The following is a 7,671-nucleotide window of genomic DNA, read 5'->3' on the forward strand; positions in this document are numbered from 1 at the left end:
AATAAGTGTGTTACGAGCACCCACACGTGTAAAAAAGAACAAAAACAATTAGCATGTCAGATGATGTGTTTGTGTGTCCCTCGCTGGGATGGGAAGGACCCGCGAGGGCGAGCCTGCATTTCTGGTTCGGCCGGAGAGGCAACACGGCATTGCAGATACATAAATGAAGGATAGCGATGACGAGGCAGCTGTCATGTACGCGTGGGGATCCAGGTTGTATAGAAAGTGTATGTTTCAGCTGACAGGAAGTCATCGAGCGTAAAAGACACGCAATGCTGCCCCCATCGGTCAGGAGGAGACGTTGCTTTAAAACGAGGACCGTTGTTGTTTTGTTGTTGTTGTTTTTTAATACTTACAATTGATAATAACTTAGACGTGTAAAAAATAAACGTAAATAATGAATATAAAAATAAAATAATAAAAATATACAAACGTAAATAATAAAAATAAAATAATATAAATATACAAACGTAAATAATGCATATAAAAATAAAATAATATAAATATACAAACGTAAATAATGCATATAAAAATAAAATAATAAAAATATATAAACGTTAATAATGAATATAAAAATAAAATAATACAAATATACAAACGTTAATAATGAATATAAAAATAAAATAATAAAAATATACAAACGTAAATAATGAATATAAAAATAAAATAAGATAAATATTCAAACGTAAATAATAAATATAAAAATAATATAATAAAAATCTACAAATGTAAATAATGAATATAAAAATAAAATAATAAAAATATACAAACGTAAATAATAAATATAAAATAATAAAAATATACAAATGTAAATAATGAACATAAAAATGAAATAATAAAAATATTCAAACGTAAATAATGCATATATATATGGGGAGGAACAACATTTTGAAAATAAACGTGTTTGTGTTTGGAGAGCGTCCCAACAACAGACTGGTATAGTTTGCAAAAGAAACTGCTGAGATCTCCACAGAGGGGGAGTTATTCTACTTTTGACCATGATGGAGGAAGTCGTTCAAAGGCCCAGGAGGGTTAAGAGGATAAGACTGGCTAATGAACCTGAAACCTGGGTAAAAGTTTGGGCAAAATCTTAATTGTGTTGATTATGTTTTAGCAAAGATTGTGTCTAATGTGTCATATACACTTTAAAGATGCATTACGGAACCTTTTATGGGGAATATGTATTTTTATAAGTGTGTATTTGACCCAGTGGCTGTATGAGTGGTTAGCATAGTGCCTTTTTTTCCAGCGCGGAGGCTCCAGGATCAATCGTTTTTTCGAGTTAGAGACAGGTTTTCACTACTGACCAGAAAACCTACAAAGTCATTGTTCCTGGAGAGTTGTCGAGGCCACCGTTATTGAAAGTAAAGGCGCCATGCTGACCACTCATACAGCCACTGGGTCACAAAAAGGTCAAGTGCGCATGAATATCAAGTTTTGTTTATTTAAAAAGTTCCATAATGCACCTTTAAAGTGTTTATGACAGGTTTGAATGCTTTTGAAAATAAGACTTCTTTAGATGGATAATATTTGCTGTAAGTAATAATTATGTTTATTTCATCGAAGCAGCGATTTTAATGAAGAAATGTCGGGCAGAAAGGTTGTTTTTATTTGAATTTTTAAACTACTGACAGGAAGTGACAAAGATAAAGGTAACGTTCCAGAGACTCATTTCCCACTGGCATAATATGGTCAGTACAGCAACAGTTTGAAATGGTTTGCTTTCATCTATGTCACTTCCTGTCAGTGTCCAATGAGGAAGTGAAACTAAAAGCATCACAAAAATGATCAAACTAAAGAAGTTGGGTAAAATCTTTAGCAAAATCTTAAATATAATTCTGTTAACTATGTTTTAGCTAGAATTGTGTCTAATGTGTCATATGCACTTTAATAACAGTATGTGATATTTTAGTTGTCCAAAGAATAACATGAGCAAAAAAAAAACGTCAAACTGTGTTACTTACTCCTGTATTACTTTGTCTGCTTCAGGGTTTGAGCTCCCTGGCCTACCCGGCGGACCCGGCCCACCCGGCCTACCTGGCAGACCCGGCGCCGGAGACGACCTGTAGGGACAAGCTGGTCTACTATACGGCGGTGTTCCTGCAGGTGGCGCTGTGGGTGGCGATCGCCTGGGTCCTGTCTCACCTGCACATGGGGGCCCCTTGCTTCGTGGTGGTGTTGCTGATGTGGGTGTATGCGGTGCCCCTGAAGGCCGTCTTCACCAGGGCCAAGGCAAAGGTGTGCCCCTTCAGCCGGGCCAGGGCCAGACAAGGAGAGCCCTGAGCCTTACATTAAAGGAGACGCGTGATGAACTCACATGTTTGGAATGATTCTTATGAGACTGATCACATCTGGAGGGGATTTGAAAAGTGATCATTATCAGCAGCTCGTCCACGTGGAGACGATGCTTTTTTTTCCTGGAGCATTAGAAGTACATGTTAGAAGTACATGTTAGAAGTACATGTTAGAAGTACATGTTAGAAGTACAGGCATGTGCGGTTGGTTTATGTTTTGGTTTCTCTTGTAACGGCGAGTGTTGGCAGAAACCTATTATAAAAGTAAAGAGTTACAAAAGTATTGTAACTCTTTACTTTTGTAATAGGTTACAAAAGAGTCAGTAACTATATGGAATATGAACATATTACACAACATACCGTAATAAATGATAATAGTCACATAGATATAATAATCAGAGATAGATGATTCAACCCCATTCATTGTATTCATGTATGACCTGAGGTGGCAGTAGTGAGTATAAAATGGCTAACTTGCGTCTAACCCCTTTAAAAGGGAAAAAAGGTGGGAAGGGGGGGGGGCAGAGCCTCCACAGCGCTCCAGAGCTTGACTGACAGGCTGTGGAGCCAGTCAATGCACTGAAAAGGAGTCCACTATTTTGGGCTGATAAATTAAAAACTAGCGTGGTTAAAAATATTTCCCCTATCCCGTTCTTGGGAGGTCTGAAGTCCCATTAGAATCCTGTCTACCAAGTGTCTTTTGGAGTTGTCCGTGGCCACAAGGGGGCGGTATTACAGCGTTATCAGCTCCCGGTAAGGAGAAGCAGGTTCCTCGCCCGTGTATTTTTTATTTATTTTTTTCAGTTTATATTTTGCCAAAAGTAACTTGAATGTTATAAGTTGAAATCCCCCATTTTGGAGAGAACTATAACTTTTCAGTCACGATAAAAATATAATGAAGTAGAGAAAAGAACAGTGGGACTTCCATACAGCTAACACATGGTGTCCAAATGCTTATTCAACTTATTCCAGAAGTTCGTGTGGGCTCCGCCCTGAAATGTCTCCGCCCCTTCACTTGTATTAGTTTACATAGGACTGGAGAAGTCCAGAAACATGAAAACAAAGCTGTTTTTAGGCCGTACAGAGAAACGGTGCAGTGTCGGTGCAAATGAACATTGGACATTTTACACAAATCAATCGACTAAACATCAGATTTGAACGGCGAACATGTTCCCTCGCTCTCCGCTTACTGAACGGACTTTGCACTCGACCGGAAGTGTCAATACAACGGAGGTGCCGAACTGTGGCAAAAAGAGGCAAAAGTGGGCGGGGCGGAACAAGGAGAATACGTGAAGGAGAACTCCAGTCTTTTACATTTTTAAAATCTCTCTGGGTTGTTATAATGAAAGGTGACCCTATTCCAAGAACACTTAATGGTTTTGCCAACACAGATGAAAAATGCAATAACTCAAATAAAACTGTCTCCACGCAGTGGTGTGTTTTGCCAGCATTGCACCAACAACAGACCCCCCCAGGCTGGCATGGGATCTGGACGACAATGCTGATCGGGGGTGTCCTACTGGAGAACGCCTGTGTGGAGTTCACCCTGCGCCCTCCTGACAGCGCCCTCCCCCGGTGCTGCTCCTGTGGCTGGTGTTCCTGTGGCTGGTGCTCCTGTGGCTGGTGTTCCTGTGGCTGGTGTTCCTGTGGCTGGTGCTCCTGTGGCTGGTGCTCCTGTGGCTGGTGCTCCTGTGGCTGGTGCTCCTGTGGCTGGTGCTCCTGTGGCTGGTGTTCCTGTGGCTGGTGTTCCTGTGGCTGGTGCTCCTGTGGCTGGTGCTCCTGTGGCTGGTGTTCCTGTGGCTGGTGTTCCTGTGGCTGGTGCTCCTGTGGCACAACTGCTGCTAACCAGAGACTGATTTAAGCCCAACAAATGAAAAGTCCTGCATGGCTGAGAGAGATTCTGGTGATTTTTTTTCTTTTAGTAAGTAAGTAAGTTAGTAGTACTCATACAGTTCAAACATTTTTATTTACTTTTACAAAGGACAAACGTGATGCAGCTTAACAAAAGCTCCTTAGCAATAGAAAAAAAAAAACCTCTTAATTTTTAAAAAGAAAAACAAAACAAAAAACAAGCTTGCCATCACCATTAGTTCCATCCATTTTATTTGCTTTTATAGACTTCCAAACAAACTTGTACAAATTGCAAAACAGCTTTTGGTAACACCTCATTGCATTACATTTACTCTTGAGTTTAGGAAATAAATTATGTAAATAAAGAAGTAAACATTGAGAAGAGAGAACATAAAAAGACGACCAAGTGTTTACCTCCAGGAGCAAACCAACAAAAGCGAACGTTAAAAATAAAAAAAGAGGCAACTGTTCTTCAAAAGCTTTTTTTTGTTGTTTGTTTCGTTTTCTGTGTACCGTAATGTTAAATGCTATCAACCTGTAACCTGTCAACTTTACTCAAATCTTTGTAGTTCCATACATGAACACCGGGTGGCGATATTGGTTGCTTGCAGCTAAACTTTGGATTAAATTCAGTGTTTGTACTCCTCATGTTTTGTTGAAGTCTGATACTGACAATGTGCAAATTATATTTTTTTCTTATTTAAAAAAAGACGTTCACTTTTATATTATTTCATATTTATCTTTCTAAAAGTGTTCATTTCCTATATTAAATGCATTGTTGGAGCGTCAAAAGTGTAGAATTTTTTACAAAGAGGAAAGAAAGTAAAGATTTTAGTATCAGATTTCCGCGAGCTAATATAATAAAGTACTCAAGGAGCTGATAATACGGAGCTGCCACTTTAGAACAAAAACTAAAGTTCTTAAGCGGTCATCTGTACTGAGTTGTTTTAGTGTTGGTATAGATACAGACGGCATCTCGTCATAGAAGGGGGCGTGGCCTCGCCGAGGGGGAAAATAGAATCTTTTGGGAAACACCATTTTTCACTCTTTTTAGCCATTTTCTGGTGGAATATGAACTTATTTATCACATACAAATATAGTCAGGTGTAAATCGGGCCCATATGGATATTTTCTCACAGCAGATTGTTCAGTAAAAGTGAAAAAAACGGCAGTTGTAGCTAGTGCTAGCTAACCGTTAGCATTAGCTCGATGCTAACCTGTAGCATCAGGTTAGCATTCTCTGTTATTCATGAATTTATGGGCTGTTGAGCCACTTTGCTCCTCCCCATGTCTTTGTATCTTTATTTAGTATAGATACAGACGGCATCTCTGGGATCGCCCATATATGGTCATGTTTGAAAACAGTTAAGGGGGAAAACAATTTTGAAAAAATCTAAACTTTCTCTAATTATTCCAAAACTACTTCAACAAATGCAGAATTATAAATATAGTTTCTACTAAATAAAGATACAAAGACATGGAGAGGAGCAAAGTAGTTCAGCAGCCCATAAATACATAAAAAACGAAGAATGCTAACCTGATGCTACAGGTTAGCATCGAGCTAATGCTAACGGTTAGCTAGCACTAGCTACAACTGCCGTTTTTTCACTTCTACAGAACAATCTGCTGTGACAAAATATCCATATGGACCTGATTTACATTTGACTTTATTTGTATGTGATAAATAAGTGATAAATAAGTTCATAATAAGTTCCACCAGAAAAATTCAGTTTCCCAAAAGATTCTATTTTCCCCCTCGGCGAGGCCACGCCCCCTTCTATGACGAGATGCCGTCTGTATCTATATAACTGACCTGCTGTTAAAAGATCATCAGTGCCGATGAAGCTTCTTTAGCAAAGGTCAAAAACGTCCACAGCGCTAACACAACAGAAAAGAAGATGGCGGCCTAATCACCTTTGTGGATCCTGTGATGTGGATTAAACCTTTCTGTGTGTATTGTAGGAGCTACATTGTGTCCAGAAAGTGAAATATTTGGATGAATCTTTTATCTCGCTCATAATAAAGCTTTGCACTTTGTCCATCTAACGTACACGACTCTTCGAATGCCTTTTCTCCCCAATCGTGGGATCGCGCTAACACCAACGCAAGAATAATGCCCTCTGTGAAAAGCAAGGCAAAGTGATTAGTTTTTTTAGTTTTTTTTTTTGCATTTGACCCGCCCTCGAACTCGTCAGGGGCGGTGGGCAAGTGAGGCCCGTCTCGCTGTGATGCGAGAGGGCTTACTATTTGGCCACTTCGCCGATGTTTTGGGACTTTGTGGTTTTCTGTATAGTTACTACACACTATCTTACGCATTTGTAAAGCAATCTCGTCGTTTGGGAATCATTTATAAGCACAAATCTAAAATGGTAACACTTCATGATGACTACACCTCATTTAGCCTTTATAAATGAGGAGTTAACACTTCATTCATCATGAACACTGCATTATCATCATTTATTAAAGCTAAATAAGCTGTAGTTATTATAAAGTGTTGCCTTTCCCAACCATATCCACATAAAGCATCTTAAAGGTGCTTATAAATCAGGGGTAGGCAAGTTTTCTTGGCAGAGGGCCGATTTTCTTTATTGTAAATAGACCGAGGGCCGAAGCCGCTGATTATGAGCCCAAAGTAAAGCACAACACTGGAAACATGACCGTCTTAAAGGAGAGAAATGACTGAAAAATGCTTGGATAGATACAGACGGCATCTCGTCATAGAAGGGGGCGTGGCCTCGCCAAGGGGGAAAATACAATCTTTAGAGAAACAACATTTTTCCCTCTTTTTTGCCATTTTCTGGTGGAATATCAACTTATTTATCACACACAAATAAAGTCAAGTCTAAATCGGGCCCATATGGATATTTTCTCACAGCAGATTGTTCAGTAGAAGTGAAAAAACGGCAGTTGTAGCTAGCGCTAGCTAACCGTTAGCATTAGCCCGATGCTAACGTGTAGCATCATGTTAGCATTCTCTGTTTTTTTAATGTATTTATGGGCTGTTGAGCCACCTTGCTCCTCTCCATGTCTTTGTATCTTTATTTAGTAGAAAATTATATTCATAATTCAACGTTTGTTAAAGTAGTTCTGGAATAATTCGAGAAAATTTACATTTTTTCAAAATTGTCTTCCCCCTTAACTGTTTTCAAACATGACCATATATGGGCGATTCCAGAGATGCCGTCTGTATCTATTAAAGATCTTCTATGTTGCATTCGATTCGAGTCTAATTTGAACTAATCCAAGATACAAATGTTAGCGCCAATGGAACAAGAATAAAAGTTGAAATCAGACAAATTGTTAGTCGCTTGAAAGGACACAAAATGATCTGAATTAAGAGAATAACGACTACTAAAGGTTTTATCTCATCGAAGACCAGACCAAATCTACCCAAACCTTAGAATTAATCTGTTCATTCATGTAGATTTATGTCATTTCTCCCTTAAAACGAGAGTGCACTTCTTTCAAATGCCAGTGTTGTACATCATATATGACCTCATTGGGTGCATTGACAGTATTTATACCT

This window comes from Gobius niger (genome assembly GCF_951799975.1).
Source record: "Gobius niger genome assembly, chromosome: 16".
In the NCBI taxonomy this organism is placed as follows: domain Eukaryota; kingdom Metazoa; phylum Chordata; class Actinopteri; order Gobiiformes; family Gobiidae; genus Gobius; species Gobius niger.